The sequence below is a fragment of the Magallana gigas genome, chromosome 5, assembly GCF_963853765.1.
Source record: "Magallana gigas chromosome 5, xbMagGiga1.1, whole genome shotgun sequence".
Lineage (NCBI taxonomy): Eukaryota > Metazoa > Mollusca > Bivalvia > Ostreida > Ostreidae > Magallana > Magallana gigas.
The window spans coordinates 44650471-44668494 of NC_088857.1; the positions used below are offsets into that span (position 1 = coordinate 44650471).

Consider the following 18024-nt stretch of genomic DNA (forward strand, 5'->3'; position numbering starts at 1 on the left):
CATCACAGAACACTGGATCTACTTTAAAGAACATTTTAGCACACATCGATGATATCAAGATCGACAAAAAAGTCATACGCGTACTGACTTAAACAAATACAGAATAATTCATTACAAAAAACATACCAATCAAAAAAATTGAAATCTTGGCCAAAACGGCCATGGCAAACGCAGGGAAGGGGCTGCGAACTTTTTTTCAATGATTTTTCTCCTTTTTTCTAGCTATTTTTCTTTTCTTACTATTGTTGGGCCGACTTTACAATGTACGAATTATAAACTTACATAATGTATATGTACGTTCGCATCATAACTATCTCTGATATTTTCTTAATAACTTAAAGTGATAACCGGACGTTCACAGTTTTTGCCTTACACTAAAACATAATGAGTGAGAGCAGGATCATAGATAGTTTATAGGGTTTCAATATATTTAAGAAATGAACTCAATGTCTACCCAAGTTATACTCGTATAACCTGGGTTGGGGCAATTTACGCTTGCAGATTATAAAAAGGCGTAAATTGCTCCAACCCAGGTTATACGAGTATAACTTGGGTAGATATTGAGTTCATTCCTTATAATTTAATTTTCTGTAATTTGCTGTACAAATTGAGTCCGTTTTACTTTTAAAAATGATATTAATCTGTTCAAAATTCAAACGTAACGTCCAGCGGATTAGTACGTTTTTGACGTTGGTGCATTGTGACGTGTCTTGTGACATGCAAACCAGGTTATACAAATTTAACTTAATTTTTCTATCCAATCAAATGCCGCGTTACAACCAGAATTAAATTATTGAAAAATAACATGATTTTTTCAATGGTTATTTTATGATTCAGGCCAAAAATACTGCAGTACGAGGAATTGTTGCTTCTTTTTGTCTGATTTAATGTGATGAAATTTTGATAAAAAAAACCCTGAACTTTATCTACTTTACAACGATTGATAAACAAGCTCTACAACTTATATCAATATCTCTGGCACGGATGTTAGCGCGAGGAAGTCATTGGTATGGGAAGAAGCAGGAGTACCCGGTGAGAACCCACGTGTCCAATCTGCGACCGACATACCCTATCACATACATGTACAACTTTTTGAAATTATGATAATTTTAGCAAAAACAAAATCATTTTCATTTAAGGCGGTGTTCTCTAAAAAGGGGGTGGCACCATTTAATTTATCGATTTGGAAAATGTATATAAGACTTGTCTATGTATCAGCGTTTATTGGAAAGTGTATTCTTGTTGATGTTCTTATTCTTTTACAATGAGGTGTCCTAAAACAGGATTTACTCCACTGAAAATAGCGTCTCTTGTAGTTGGAGGAATAACGATTATTATCCACATCACGGCTGTGGCGTATCCGGAGTGGGACGGAATAAATGTACAAAAACAATCACAACGAATACAGGGTTACGGATCGATATGGGACTTCACGGTAACTGAAGACAGCACAAAAAAATTCTTTTATAATTCTTCAGCACGACACTTGATGGACACGGGTAAGTTTTTTCAAAGATATAAATATTCGAAGTAAATAAAAATGAAAATAATCCCTGTACAAAAACACAAATTAAAATGCATCATGGGGCGTGTTAAGAAAAGGAAATCCTATGGTTCGTTCTCTGATTGTTGGATGTATAAGGCCGTATTTATGCATCGATTATAAACACAACAAATTTCTGATAGATTACTTGACTGCTCTTCTACATATGTACCATGAAGGAATAAATTTCATAATTTTGGTAACAGAGCCTTCTTGCTTATCATAACTTATTGATTGTCTATTGAATCTCTAGTTGAATAGAAGATTTTAAAAAATTAAAATGTTATGATGTTTAAACATATTGAAACTATCTAAGATAGTGTTGATTTACGTTTGTTCAAATCATGATCGCCGGGGATAGGGTTGGACACATAAGAAACAAGAGGCCCAATGGGCCACATCGCTCACCTGAGCAACACTGGCTTTATATGGGCGTTCAATAAAAAAAATAAACGGCAATTTAAAAAGTTCACCGGGATATGAAGTTGGTTGTTCACGTGATCAAATCCTGTGAAACCCGAAGGGCTTCTCAGTAGATTAGATCACGTACCAACCAACATCATATCCTGGTGAACTTTTTAAATTTGCGTTTATTATTTTATTGAACGCCCATTTAAAGCCATTGCTGTTTATTACTTATATTTACGTTTGAAAAAGACAAATCGTTCATGAGTGTTAGAATTACCGAGATTTTAAGTTTACAATAATCCAAGCGGTAAGCGCATGATTTGATCATTGTGACGTCACGAAAACGTTCATTTAAGAAATAAACAGCAATTTAAAAATTTCACCGGGATATGAAGTAAGTTGATTACATGATCAAATCCTGTGAAGCTGTTTATTACTTATATTTACGTTTGAAAAAAGACATCGTTCAGAACTGTTAAAATTTTTAAGTTTACAATAATCCAAGCAATAAGCGCGGCCTATGATCATTGTAACGTCATGAAAAAGTTCATACAGAATTGAACGTTTTCGCTATTCTACTGCAGTATAGGTTCATATAAGGAAACTTATTGCAAATGTAAATATACAGAATTGAACGTTTTCGCTTTTCTATAAGTTCATATAAGGAAAAATATTTGCAATTGTAAATATAGGATATTGTGAAATGTGGCCCCTCGGTAGACTAACCAAAAATGAAAATCCGAATTTTCCACTTGTTTTTGCACATACTTAATCTTTGACATATTTACCTTCATGGAATACCATTTTTACCGAAAATAAGATCATATGCAATATAAATAACAAAATTTTCAGTTGGTGTTCACGGTTAACTTCAATTTCCCTTTATTATAGCCCCCCCCCCCCCCCCCATCACTTTATAAAACGATTAAAATACATGAGAGCATAAAGGAACAATGTACATTTTCTCTATCCACTACTCACTATACTCTGTCCCGATTTTTTGCTTCCACCACTTTCGCTTGATATTTCGATTATAATAAATACCTTTGTGTTCAAACTATGTTCATCCACTAATATGAAAAATGTCCAGATTATCTGTTATCAAACGCCCCCTCTACCGCTTTAGGTTTCAATACACATCCCAAAATTAAAAGTCTACGGGGATTTTGCATTGCGTTAGCCATTAATGAGCCCGGATAATAACTTTGAAAAAATGCGCAAGGTGTCCCGAGTACTTCCAAATGGAGAAAAGATGTAAATATTCCCCATTATAAATCTCTGTAAGAAATTTGTTTTCGTCCCTGTAAACATTTATGAATGAAAAGGGATAATTAGTCAATGAAGATATCTTCGATATTTTCCATTTCATCAATTACAACTGTACTTCTTTCACAGGTATGTGTATTTTTATTAAAAATCATCAACAAATAATGGAAGCAAAAACTTACTCACTTGATTGATGAATCAACTTAACTGAAAAATGTTGTCACATATGTTAAAGAGTTATAATTCAAATTTATGTATTGGCAGGCATGTCGCTCTATTATACCAAGGCCAACCCATTATTTTCATTTCATTGCTGAAAAAAACAAAAAAATGTTTACAAAGATGATTTTCCGTTGCTATAATTTTTTAAGAACACCGATAATGCTTTTATCCTCATTATGATAATGTGTCAGGACTATGGAAACTGTTTCAAATACGTCGTTTTTATTTACTTGTGTTCGAAAAACTATCAAAATTTTGTGTAGATTTTATGCAATTCATCGTTGAAAAGGGGCACCAGAGAGTAGTTACAGCAAATCATCCTTTTAGCAAGACTTTTCTATTGATCAACCAAAGTTGCAGCGCAAATTGTAGAATTATAAAAAATATACAAACATGTAGCTTGGTTCGATTCATGTTTTTGTTCACATGAGTTTATTACATTCAACTTTTAAGATTTTTAAACTAAGTATTTCCTATTCAGCATAGCTGCATTTAAAATATAAACGAACTAAAGAATGACCTCACCTACAGTAGCATTGTGCGCAAAGCTCTGTATTTTGCTTATAACCCGAATCTTGACTCTTGAGGTTAGTAAATAGAAATTTGTAAACAATCAAAACAAGAGAAAAATGCACTAAAACAAAGAAAATACACAATTTATTTTTCATCCTATAAATACTTATATATTTCTAGCAGCGAGAATAATCTCTGTTTAGATTGAAATTGTTGAGCATCTTAATAAAACATGGTGCATTTATCAACCATTACGTAAAGATCGTACCGAATTACATGTACCAACATAATGAGTAGTATTTTATAATATGTTGTTAGTGCATCAGATATTGCGCAGGTACATGTAAACAGTCAGCTGTCTGATTCACCGGTCTACACGTAAAAGTTCAAAAATAAAGACGACGGTTCCTCTCAAGTTAAACTAAACATGCTAAACGAAAATCAAAGCAAGCGAAAACCACCGTCACAAATGAAAATGTCAACGCATAGAAATATTTAACCTCAATTTAGTTCACATAAACGGCACAATTATATTTTGGATGTTTCAAATATTCCCTTCGCACGTAAACTGTTGCACAACAATCAAATTCATCTCCGTTCAACTTCAAGATGGCTGCTTCTAACATAGACCGGTTTTCGATATATGAAATACCGGTATCGAGCCCGAAGTTAAACTGATTGACCCTCTTTCTCTCTGTCTTACTATTATTTTCGTAAATTACTCAAATTTGAAACAGAATTAGCCCTTAATTTTTGCAATTTATATTTTCCTTCCCATAAGGATAATTTATACTAAACTACATTGCATTTGACTCAGTAGTTAATGAAAAGAACATTTTTAAAAATGCATTCCCTTTTTCTACAGTTTCGAGGTTTTTTCCGCTTTGAATAAAGATCGGTCTTTCATTTCTGCAACTTATATTTGTCCTCCCATAAGGATGCTTTGTGCCAAATTTGGTTGAAATTGGCCAAGCGGTTTTAGAGAAGAAGTTCAAAATGTAAAAAGTTTACAGACGGACGACGGACAAAATGTGATCAGAATAGCTCACTTAAGCTTTTTTCTCTACTCCCATATATATTTGTTAAAAATTAAGTACCTGGTTATGATGTCCATGAGGCCCTCTACCAAAATTGTGAAATGCATGACCCCTAGGTCAGGGGTTCAGGCTCTAGGGTGGGGCCAATATGGCCATATACCGTAGTAAAAATGTTTTAAATCCTAGAAAATCTTCTTCTCTACTCCCACACATGTGGGCAAGAAACTGAATACATGGTTATGATGTCCAGTCACTCCTCTACCTAAATTGTTAAATTCATGGCCCCTCGGTCAGGGGTTCAGGACATGGTGGGGATATGGCAATATGTGTAAATGCAAATAATGTTTAAAAATTTTTTTCTCTATTCTCACACATCTGTATAAAAAATTGACTTATAATTATGTTTACCAAGGAAGTCCTCTGCTGAAATTTTAATTTTCATGTCCCCTGGAGTATGGTTTTTGAATCTAGGGCAGTGCCAAAATGGATGTATATGTGTTAATGCATACCGGTATGATGTTAAAAATCATCTTCTTTCCTCCCATAAACCTAAAAGAAAAACTGAATTCATGATTTTGTAGACCAGATCTTAAGGTGTTTCGCCAAAATAATAGGTTACATTGTTCTTTTTGAAAAATTTCAGGGTAGTCGTCATTATAATTTTGTTTACTCCAGAATGAAGCCTGATTAATTAAATGCATATAAGACTCCTGGACAAGTTTATGTATGTGTTATATGTTACTCAGGTGACCGTTAAGGCCAATTGGCCTCTTGTTTTATATCAAATCAACGACACATCACGTATAGTATGTTTGCAGCCTGGAAAAAACCTATTACTATAATGGCGACCACTGGTATTGCAGCTGGGCTTGTTGGAGAAGGATTTATTGTTTTGACGGCTTTACTGGAAAGATGTACGAAGAATTTCTATGTCCATCTTTGTGCGAATATGATATCAGTCACATCTATATTATGCGCATGTGAGTATATTGTGGTTTTTTCTTTAGATTATAACCTCTTGGTATTTTCCTTAGTAATTCTACTATTCGATGCAATATTGATAATTGTATTGTTCACTGGGTCGCATGCCGACTGACGTTTTTCATACTAATTTGTAAGACCATAATTAATCACCTAATTGTCTACGGAATTCTCCGGTTTTTTCCCGATTACGACAAAGAGCACACGACGGGTGTGACTTGTCAGCAGAGGATGCTCACTCCTCCTAGGCACCTGATCCTACCTCTATCTTTAAGGAGGTCTGTGTTGCTCTGCTTTATATTTGTATTTCTTTTTATGGAATGGTTTACGGTTTGTTGTTTTCTTTTTACATTTATGATGGAAATTTATAAAAAAAAATTTATATTTCAATATATATCTAACTGTTGCCAAATAAAATTGCCCATGGGTAAAAAAAAATTAAACCGATAATTGCAAGCGATTTCGAATAATTTCATTTAAGGTAGTTGATCATTAATAAAAAGGGAAATTGGGGGTTAAAGAGTTGGAGGATTCTCGTATTATCTACACCTTAGCTCTAAGAGCCAACATGTTTGGTAATGAGATACCGGTATGTCTTAAATGCTCAATTTATTATTATATTTAGTTTCATTTATAATGCACAGAGAAAATCTAAAAATCTTTTTCTCAAAAACTTTTTGGCCAGAAAAACTTTAACTTGTGGGGAGGCATCCTTACGTAGTGTAGATTCAAGTATATTCAAATCATGGTCCCCGGGGGTAGGGTGGGGCCACAATGGGGAGGATCAATTTTAGATGGGAATATATAGAGAAAATATTAAAAAAAATTCCTCTAAAAAACTATGGGGCTAGAAAAGCCTAAACTTGTGTGGAAGCATTCTTAGACAGTGTAGATTTAAATTTGTTCAAGTGATGGTCCCCAGGGGTAGGACGGGGGATGAATTTTTTAATAGGAATATATAGAAAAAATCTTTAAGAATCTTCTTCTTAAAAACTTTTTGGTCAGGAAAGCTCAAACTAAGGTGGAAGCATCCTCAGTTTGCGTAGATTCATGTTTGTTAAAATCATGGTCCCCAGGGGTAGGGTGGGGCCACAATAGGGGATAAAGTTTTAAATAGGAACATGTAAAGAACATCTTTAAAATCCTCTTCTCAAAAACTATAAGGCCATGTGTAGATTCAAGGTTGTTTAAATCATGGTCCCCGTGGGTAGGGCGGCGCCACAATAGGGGATGAATTTTACATAGGAATACATAATGAAAATCTTTAGAAATATTCTTGGAACGTTTCAGTCCAAAAAGCAGTAAAATGTGTGAAAGTGAAACAGGGTCACTTGTACATGTATAAACAAACGAAGTGCACTGCTGGGTTCGTTGATTTAATCAAGAAGAAAACTGTTCCTAAAAACAAATATAAGCAATAATAAATATTTGGCAATTATCCGTATATAAATTCTATAATCGATTTACAATATATGCATATATAATTAGGTAATGAATGAATTGGAGTTTTAAATCAAACAAATCTAAATTACACTTATTATAATTTTAAATATCTTTAAACTTTAATCTTAATTAAATAATGTAAAAAATGATCATAAAAACATAAATACCCATTTGTGAAATGAAAACCCATAGCCGGTGATCAGAATAAATTTCAATGAAAGATGTACATGGACACTCGCTGCGGTGAACACTATACCATAAATTGGCGCAAAATACAATAAACTGGTTTGACCAGGTGTAATTTCTGGATAAATACGTAATACTATTATTTAAATCACGTGATCAGAAAACTCCTTATATTTTTAGATATCGATCCACAGGTACTCAATAATCAAAGAGAGATAACTCTTTTGGGAAAACAGTAAAAAATTGAAATGGAAGTAATTACGTTCTAGGTATTTGACAAATAAATATATATGAAAATATGACCCCTATTACATTCTCCCCCTGTTACAATAAATGACGTCCTCGTCATTCATGTGAAAAAAAATCATAATAATAACAATTTCTAATTAGTACGTAGCAAAAATATATAAACATTCATCAAATATTACATTCCTTTATAGAATAGATATCAATGTACATGAGAAAAAATGATTTCACCTAGCACATATATCAAATAAATCAATACTGTTCAATTATCACATATATCATGTAGATATCATACATATCATATCACTCAATGTCCATACAGTGTTTTTTTTTTAATCAGGTTTCCATGTAACCAATTCCAGAAATGTCTTTTTAACAGCTGGATCATCCATGAAATTGTCTTTGTTAATCAATGACTTCAGGTAATCAGCTCGTGACATCCAATCAACGTTCATAGTTTTACAAACATAGTCACCAGATCTTATCCATTCAGGCTGTCTTCTCTCTCTTGTTGATCTTCTCGGTTGCTGCCGAGGTGTGTCCTGTGCGTCATTACTGTCACCACTTGTATCTACACTTTGGTGTTCATTTTCCGTCGTTGTATCATTTGACATAGAATTGTCAATCACACACTTGTTGAGTTCACTCACTGTCGACGAATCACTGTTTTCAGGTTCCAAGATATCCTTTTCATTTGGAGTATTTGGATCTGAATCTTGTACCGGTACATTTCCTTCTTCTTCTGTATTGTTAGTTGATCTACTAACACTGTCAGCTGGTCTCACGTATGTATAAGTAATGACTTCATCGTCTGAATCTTCAACGACATCATCGATGGGGTCTTCAGACTCCTTCGTTGATAAGCTCTCATCAAGAGTTGTCCTTCTTTGTACAGGAACTGGTTTCACTCTTCTTTCATCCTCAGCCTCAATGAAAATCATGCGTTTCCTTGGTTTAGGTTTTGGTGGTGGAAGTGACTCATTTTGGTTACTGGTTTTATATGGCATGAGTAGATTTCTGTGTAAAGTTCTTGTTCGACCTGTATTGTCCTCTTTTCTAATTACAAACACGGGTATATCTGAATTAGGTCTTGAGATCACATCATAAACATCTTGCTCCCATTTGTCCGCAATCTTGTGTGTACCATCATGTGCCACAATTTTCACTAAGACTTTACATGTATTCCCTGGTTGAATAAAAGTGCTCCTAACTTTAAGATCATAATTCCTCTTCTGAGCATCTTTATTTAGGATTTACCAGTGTTTTTCTGTGCAAGTTCAAAAGAATTCCTAAGTTTCTGCTTCAAGTCTTCAATATACTTGTGTTATGGTTTCTTATTCATCACTGGTTGCGTGGTTCCAAACACTAGATCTATGGGTAATCTGGGCTCCCTTCCAAAGATAAGTTGGTATGGGGAAAATCCAGTAGTATCGTGTTTAGTGCTATTGTAGGCATGCACAATGGGACCAATGTATGTTTTCCAATCCTGCTTCTGATTTGGCTGAAGAGTTCCAAGCATATTAATCAATGTTCGGTTGAATCGCTCACAGATTCCATTCCCCATGGGATGATAGGGTGTTGAATATTCAATAGTAAACAGAGTTCTTTTATCAAACTGCTTTCAAAATTTGCACCCTGGTCGGAATGGATCTTATAAGGTATTCCATATGGGATGACAAAGTTGTTGTAAAATGCTTGAGCTGTTGTTTTGGCCGTCATGTTCCTAGTTGGTATGGCAACTGCGTACTTCGTAAAGTGGTCAGTTATGACTAAGATGTATTCATAACCCCCCTTTGATCGTTCAATGGAAAGAAAATCCATACACACTAGTTCGAGCGGTTCATAAGTCTTGATGTTGAATAGTGGAGCTCTGACATTGGTAGGAGTTTTACGACGCAAACATCTGTCAAAAGGTACTGATGTAATACTCAACATCTTTACTTAATCCAGGCCAGAAAAATATGTCTTGTACTAGAGAAATAGTTCTGTCTCTGCCTTGATGTCCTAAGAGGTTATGGGAGAAATACAAGACATCTTCCACAATGTTATTGGGAACAATAAGTTGATGTTTCACTTCATCTTCATATTTTATTTCTCTGTAAAGTATTCCATCCTTAAGGAGTAATCTGTGGTAGTTCTGTAGCATCACAGTATTGAAATAAGACTTGTGAAGTTCTTCTTTCCTGGGTTTTCTACCTTCCTCTACCACATCTATCCAGAATAACAAGTTAGGATCTTGACATTGCGCCCTCTTGATATCGATGGATGTAAGATCTGGAATGCTGACTTCAGGATGTTTAATCAATGAAGCTTAAAAAGGTAAGCTCTCAATCAGTGGAAAAGTGATGATGTGAGCACTGCATACTGCTTGCACTGAATCCTGTGGTACTTTGCACACATTGTCTGTAAGTGTAGGATGTCTGGATAAGGCATCCGCATTCCTCTTTCCAGGTCTATAGTGTATGTCAAAGTCAAATGCAGCAAGAGCAGCAACCCATCTATGCCCTGTCGCATCAAGTTGTGCAGTGGTCAATACATATATCAATGGGTTGTTATCTGTAAGGACACTGAACTTGTGACCGTATAAATAATCCTTGAACTTTTCGGTTATGGCCCATTTAAGTGCTAAGAATTCCATCTTATGCGCGGGGTAGTTGCGTTCAGCCTTGCTTAAGCCTCTGCTAGCATAGGAAATAACTCTCTTGTGACCTTCCTGATCCTGGTATAGTATAGCTCCTAATCCCCTTCCTGATGCATCTGTATGTACTTCAAATGGAATAGAGTAATCTTGATATGCTAGTATTGGAGGTGAGGAAAGCTGTGTCTTTAGATTGGTAAATGTCTCTTTTTGCTCTTTATTTCAGACAAATGGATTCTCTGTACTGCTTGTACCAATTTTCTGTCTGCCTTTTGATTTCTCTCTAGTTGATGGTAACAAATCTGTCAATGGTCTTGCGATCTTAGCAAAGTTTTTAACAAATTTTCTGTAATATCCGACAAATCCTAAGAAACGTCTCACATCTTCTTTGCTTTTTGGCTGAGGCCACTGCATCACTACATGATCTTTTTCTCATCCGGTTCAATACCGTCCTCAAATATGACATGGCCGACATACTTCACACGCTTCATCAGTAAAGAGCATTTCTTAGGTGTTCAATCCAGATTCTCTCAGTCTATGGAACACTTTTTCCATCCTTTGTAAATGTTCTTTAAATGTTCGAGAAAATATGATAAGGTCATCCAGGAATATATAACAGATGTTTAAATGTAAATCACCCAGGCATTCCTCCATCAAACGTTGCTATGTAGCGGGGGCGTTGGTTAATCCAAATGGCATTCTGTTATATTCATAAAATCCTAAGGATCCTACTGTGAAGGCGGTTCTTTCCTTGTGTTCCTCAGCTATTTCAACTTGGTAGTATCCTGCCTTCATATCCAATACAGAAAAGAATTTGTTTCCAGCTAGGTTTTCTAAAATGTCATCTATTCTTGGTAATGCGTAATTGTCTTTGATGGTTCTTGCATTCAACTGTCGATAATCGATACAGAGTCTTAATTGTCCATTTCTCTTCTTTGCTAAAACAACATTGGATGAAAATGGTGAGTGAGATTTTCTAATGATGTTTCCTTTCAGTAGTTGTTGTAGATGATCACGGACTTCATCAATCATAGAGGGTTGAATTTTTCTATAACGCTGTTTGAAGGGTATTTCATTGTTCAATTCAATTCGATGTTGTACACTTTGATTATGACCAATATCTCCATCGCCGGTAGATAAAATGTCCTTATAATCCATTAGTAGGGCTTTCACTTTCTCAAGTTCAGTAGATGACAGTTCATTGTATGGACTATTGACTTGGCTAAAGATGTCATCATAGGTTGTCGAGTCGTCAGCTGTTGGGAGATTTTGTAGTTTCACTGGTTGAACTTCACACATCACTTCTCGAGGGTTGATGGTAACGGTCTTTGTTGAAATGTTACTAACAAGAACAGGAATAGTGTCTTTAAATCCCTCATGATAGTCTATGAGAACGGGTGAAATGTCTACAACAGTTGATATCTTGGATGCCGGAGTAGCTTGAAGAATAGCACAAACTGGATGGTAAGGTATAGCGTCATGAATGGCTCCCTGAATAATTACTTCAGTATTGGCGGGTATAATGATTTTCTTCTTTTCCGCTGACTTGATGTAAGCTAATCTGTTTTGGTTGTGCAATAACTCCTTCTCCCGAAGTGCTATAGATCTAAAAGATAGATACCATGGAATTGTCAAATTGGCTGTTTGTAGAAATCTTATTCCATATTTTTCTTTGGTTTCTTCCAGTAGAATTTTTAAGATGTTGGTGCCAATAAGTATTGGTGTTTGTTGATGATAAGAAGTAGTAGGGACTATCAGGAAAAATGCATCAATAGTCACATCTGATTCATCTATCTTCAAAGGTAACACGACATATCCTGAATAAGGAAGATTCAGTCCATTTGCACATTCATTAGGGCCCCGCAAGGATTTGCGGGTGCCCTATAGTAATCACTCTGTCCGTCCGTCCTTCTGTCCGTCCGTCCGTCTGTCACTCTTCCGTCCACAAATTTCCTGTTTTTTTCTAATAACTTTTTTTATGGTTGCCCAATCAAGTTCAAATTTGGTATGGTAGTTCAGTAGGCAGAAATACATATTTTGATGCTAAGTTTGGTTCTCTATGTCTTCTGGTTTGGAGCTGGGGTGGTGGGGTAGATTCCTAACTATGCATAAGAAGAATGGGCAAAGAGAGATAACTGCTGAGAATGAATGGGCAAAGAGAGATAACTGCTGAGAATGTTACCATTGTATACATGGAAGGCTGTGCAATATTTGTCCTTTGGGATTAATTAACCTTCCACAGGAAGAAAATCCTAAGCTTTATCTTTATCTGTCACATTGAGATTAATTACTGCACTGCCTGTGTCTGCAAATGAACTTTGTTTTGAAGTTAAGGTCAATTTTGAATGATGTGTAGTATTGTGTACATTCTTTGAAATATGGATTTGAAATATAATATTCATATTTTTTTTGGTTAAAATACCGTACACAATGATTTATGATAGTTTTATTGAATAGAGGCAAAGCCTAGGTATCATTGCATTGGTATCAATTCTTTGTTTTTTTAACAAATTTTATTTCATCCCATGTTAACCCACTTTATCCCGTGGATATGACTCATTGGATATTTTTTTGATATTCCACAGTTATGACTTTACAATGGGATTTGCCTAGGCATAATGAAGTAAAAATAATGTAGAGTTTTATAAACAGTGTAAACATTGATTGCGGTGTATAAAATATGGGATAAATAGAATCTCATGATTTGTAGTATAATATGATTTTTATCCAACTTGTGTGTTTTATCCCCTCACTAAGGCCCAAGAAAAAAACACTTTAATTGTTGGATGAAAATCATATCCAACTACAAATCACGAGATCCTATATATTCCAGTTCTTTACATCTTCTGCCGGGCATTTATTTTTCATCATTGTTAATATAAAGAGGATGGAATTCAAAGTTTTTTTCACTTCTCTATATTAATTGTCATAGCGGGGCCCTTCCTGACTGGTCAGTTTTCTAGTTGTTAATGATGTCAGTCACAGGTTCTATCGGTAGATGTTTCAATTGTTTATCATAATATTGTTCACTAAGAGTAGATACTAATGATCCAGTATCAGTTAAAGCACTCACTTTCTCATCATTCAAAATAACAACAGTCTCATTTGTTGATCCAATAAGAGTTGATGTCTTCCTTTTTCTACATTCTTTCATGGGACATTCTTCAAAACCTCTGTTACTAGATTGTCCCCTATCAGCAACCTCTAGGCGTTTAAATGTCTGTAAGTGGAGCGAAACTGTCTTTGTACTCGTCCACGGCCTCTGTACACATTTGAATCTCCTCTATCATATTGTCTTGGAATTCCATTGGAAGACTGTATCCCTCCGTATCTATTTCCCTCAAAAGATGATCTTGGTCTCTGGTTCGGAAAATCCTGTCCATTTCTTCTGAAATTATATGTACCATGATATGCACTGTGATTTCCTCCGTCTCTAATGGTGACTATGACATTTTTTATTCGTTCAACTTTTGTGGATAGATTATCCATTTTTTTAAAAATGTCTTCGATAGTTGTAGTTGATTGTTGTTGAACTGTTGCTCTTTCCAGTTTCACAGGTGTGGAATTCCCCATCTGTTTTTCAACGGATCTAACTACACGTAGTAACTTGTCAAAGTCCTTAATTTGTTCATATTTGTATCGAATATATGATTTCAGTTGTTTATTTCTCAATCCTGTGAATAGTTTGGAACACAACATCTCATCACGTGCTGTAGTTGAAACTTGTTTTCTTTTAAAAGCAACGTGAATTAATGACTGTAATCGCATACCATAATCTGCAACAGATTCAGTTTCACTTTGAGATTGTTGATAAAAGTTTTCAATAACTGCTTCGTTATCACAGACATTTCCAAAAACCCCATCCAACTTCTCAATAATACCCATTGGTGAAGTATCTTCTGCTATTGTTATTAATAAAGATCTAGCCTTGCCCCTTAGTGAGTTTCGTATCGAATGAAGTATTACAGCTTTGGGAAATGCAGCTTCTCTAATTACACATCTTGCTTCATATTTCCAAACATCAAACACAACTTCACCAGCTTTATGTTCACCAGAAAATATTGGAAGATTTGGCTTACCCCCAATCACTGGTGGAACGTCCGTCTTATAGTGGGTAATATCTGCAACACTGGGTAGTAGCCGTCTTTGGAGAGGTCTTTGAATTTTATGTGGAAAAGTATCCTTTGGTGTGGAATTCAGTTGTGGACCTTTCAGTTCTTCCTCTGTAACAACTCTGTACTTTGTGTTAGAATTCAGAAAATCTATGATCTTTTCAACTTCTCCCTGACTTACCTTCTCTTTGGGTGGATCTGTTTTAACTTCTTCCTCTCCCCCGTTCGCTTCTCCGTCTATTTCTTGGTTGGACATATTCAATAATTTGATTAACAACATGTAAAAAATGAAAATCATATAGCTATTATATGATGAAATATTTGGTGAATAAATGATTCAGTTAAATATTTCAAAAAGTCTAACAGTTCGCTACAATCCAAGATTCTGAAGTTTCAAAAGTTATTGTTTACATTCGATTCACAAATTACACCGGAAACAGAAAGTCGAATACTAAAGTCCGAAGAAACCAAAACAGGATGTCAAGTTCCGGGATAAGAATCGCTGGCTTTAGACAGTTTGATCCAAAGAAATTCAATAAATTAAACGGTAATGTTCACAGACCTTAAAGATCACCAGAATAACCAACGTTGGCTGTATCTTGTAGAATAAATATGTAAATGCGAGTGTCCCAACGTGGGCGCCATTGAAACAGGGTCACTTTTTACATGTATAAACAAACGAAGTGCACTGCTAGGTTCGTTGATTTAATCAAGAAGAAAACTGTTCCTAAAAACAAATATAAGCAATAATAAATATTTGGCAATAATCCGTATATAAATTCTATAATCGATTTACAATATATGCATATATAATTAGGTAATGAATGAATTGGAGTTTTAAATCAAACAAATCTAAATTACACTTATTATAATTTTACATATCTTTAAACTTTAATCTTAATTAAATAATGAAAAAAATGATCATAGAAACATAAATACCCATTTGTGAAATGAAAACCCACAGCCGGTGATCAGAATAAATTTCAATGAAAGATGTACATGGACACTCGCTGCGGTGAACACTATAGCAACAAATGGCGCAAAATACAATAAACTGGTTTGACTAGGTGTAATTTCTGGATAAATACGTAATACTATTATTTAAATCGCGTGATCAGAAAACTCCTTATATTTTTAGATATCGATCCACAGGTACTCAATAATCAAAGAGAGATAACTCTTTTGGGAAAACAGTAAAAAATTGAAATGGAAGTAATTACGTTCTAGGTATTTGACAAATAAATATATATGAAAATATGACCCCTATTACAAAAGCATGAGTCGTGCAGAATAAACTTTGATCAAACCATGATTCCCTAAAAAAAAGTAGGGCCATAAAGTGGGGAGGGGGGTTTATATAGGAAAGAGAAAACTCTTCTTTCAGGTACAACAACAAAAGGGACTTAATATATTTACCAACAAAAAAAACACAGTCATGTGAAAAAAAAGATTTTTGAGCTGTACTTAGTTGTCAAGATATTTTGATTTTGATACTGTAGTGCTTTGTGTTAAGGCAATTGTTGCACAGGTGAGCGATGGGGCTCCTGGGCCTCTTATTTTATTTATACATTCTCAAACTTAATTTATTTATATAATGGATTATGGCAGCTACAGGTAGTATCTATATTGCAGATCTCCAGATAATCAGTGCTGCTATCGTGAAAGTTGACAAAACTATCCTATCCTATATCCTGCATCCTATCCTGCAAATAGGCTCTATCCTATCCTATCCTATCCCATACCTTCAAAATATATGAATGCAAGTTAAATGTAATTACTCAGCATGAAGTATGTTATTAAATTAACTACATACATGGCGTTAATTAGTCAGCCCGCGTTCTTTGTCACCCCGTTCTGAAAAGTTCTATTCCATTCTCTCGCCAGAGGTCGTGCTTCGCAGGCGAATTAGTTTTATCTATCAAAACTAAAATTGCACATTGAAGAAACAAATTACCTTATTTTATTTACTCAGAATTTTTCAGCTCTTAACTTTTATGTGTACTTTAAGTTCCAAGTAAATATTTTCACCCTTTACGTAATCAATCAATATTATATTGTAAGTATACATTTTGAAGCAAACTCCAGCTGACTTAGATCTGCAAAATGGTGTACACCACCTAACTCTCATTATACTCCCGCTCCGAAGGAGAAGGGGGTATAATGTTTACTCTTGTGTCTCTGTCTGTCCGTAACAAAAATTTCGTCAAATGTTAAATGACGACTTAAATTTTCAAACAAAATTTCGTCAAAGATTTCTCAGCAACCATTTATTGCAGATGTTTATATCTTAAAACATTATTTGATAGGTATATCATATCGTGTGATGTACATGTATACATTTGTATACCAATCGGATGCCAACTTCCCGTTAAAAAGGTAACATTCAAATATAGCTTACGAACATCATTTCACACGTGTTGAAATACCAAAGGTGTACGCAGTTACTCAGTCAGTCTTTAGTGCAGGCATGTTATAGTTTGTTGGCAAAGTGTCTCAATTTATAAGTGTAGACTGAATATATGATCCCGATTGACATAGTTAAGTTAGGTATAATGTAAATAATAACTAAGACAATTGACAGTCACCCAAATGTCTGGTATTAAAGCACAAATAATTGAGTCCAGAAGTTTTATGTAATAGAATTGATGTGCATTGATATGAGAGATTCTTTTGTCTGTCTTTTTCAGCATTTGAGTGCCTAATGGGAGCCATTTTATACAAGTATAACTATACTAAACATGAAGCTCCAAAAGATTTGAATCCTACTGAACATCGTCCATACGAAGAACATGTTCTTCGAGCAGGGTTCTACCTTGAATGCGCAGCCGGCGGCCTATTTATACTTACCTCATTAATCCCCATTTTGGATATCATATATTATGGGGAAAAGAAAACGCCTTCCATCAACCCAGCGATCGATGAGGAAAACCAGAAAATAACCGGAAAAGATATGACAACCAGAGAGAAATAAAAAAAAAAGAAAAGAGACAAACACGTTCTAGAAGACGTAACCGTATATAATTCGGAAAAGAAAACAAATGTTGTCGCTGTAGTTCGATTAAATAAGCTGATATAATGATACATGTACTTATACAAGTGGATTTATAAATGGGATATTTTCACATGCTTGCAAAATTAGATATTAGTAAAAAATAATGTTGACTACACTTTTCCAATTGAAAACGTAGAGATAATCTAATCAGTAAGATATTGGTAAGCAGCAAGACACGTTTATATTGAAGATTAATTCGATAATTAAGATGTTTAATACAATATAACTTTTTTATTTAATGTTTTTATGATAATTACGTTATTGTTTGATTTTAACTGTATCCTTTGCTGCACATCTGAATAATAATAAATCAATAATTTTGTAAAAATATAGTATTTACATGTAACAACATACTAGTTCAAGAGGTTAATGAATAC

The 18024-nt window shown here is 34.7% G+C and overlaps 1 long non-coding RNA gene across 1 annotated transcript; it reads left to right on the forward strand.

Moving 5' to 3' along the window:
- The first annotated feature begins 1223 nt into the window (after nt 1-1223).
- Nucleotides 1224-17560, forward strand: LOC136275807 (uncharacterized). The gene is made up of 3 exons (XR_010714306.1): nt 1224-1499; nt 5808-5969; nt 17283-17560. It is a non-coding gene; the product is annotated as an uncharacterized lncRNA (long non-coding RNA).
- The last annotated feature ends 464 nt before the right edge of the window (nt 17561-18024 follow it).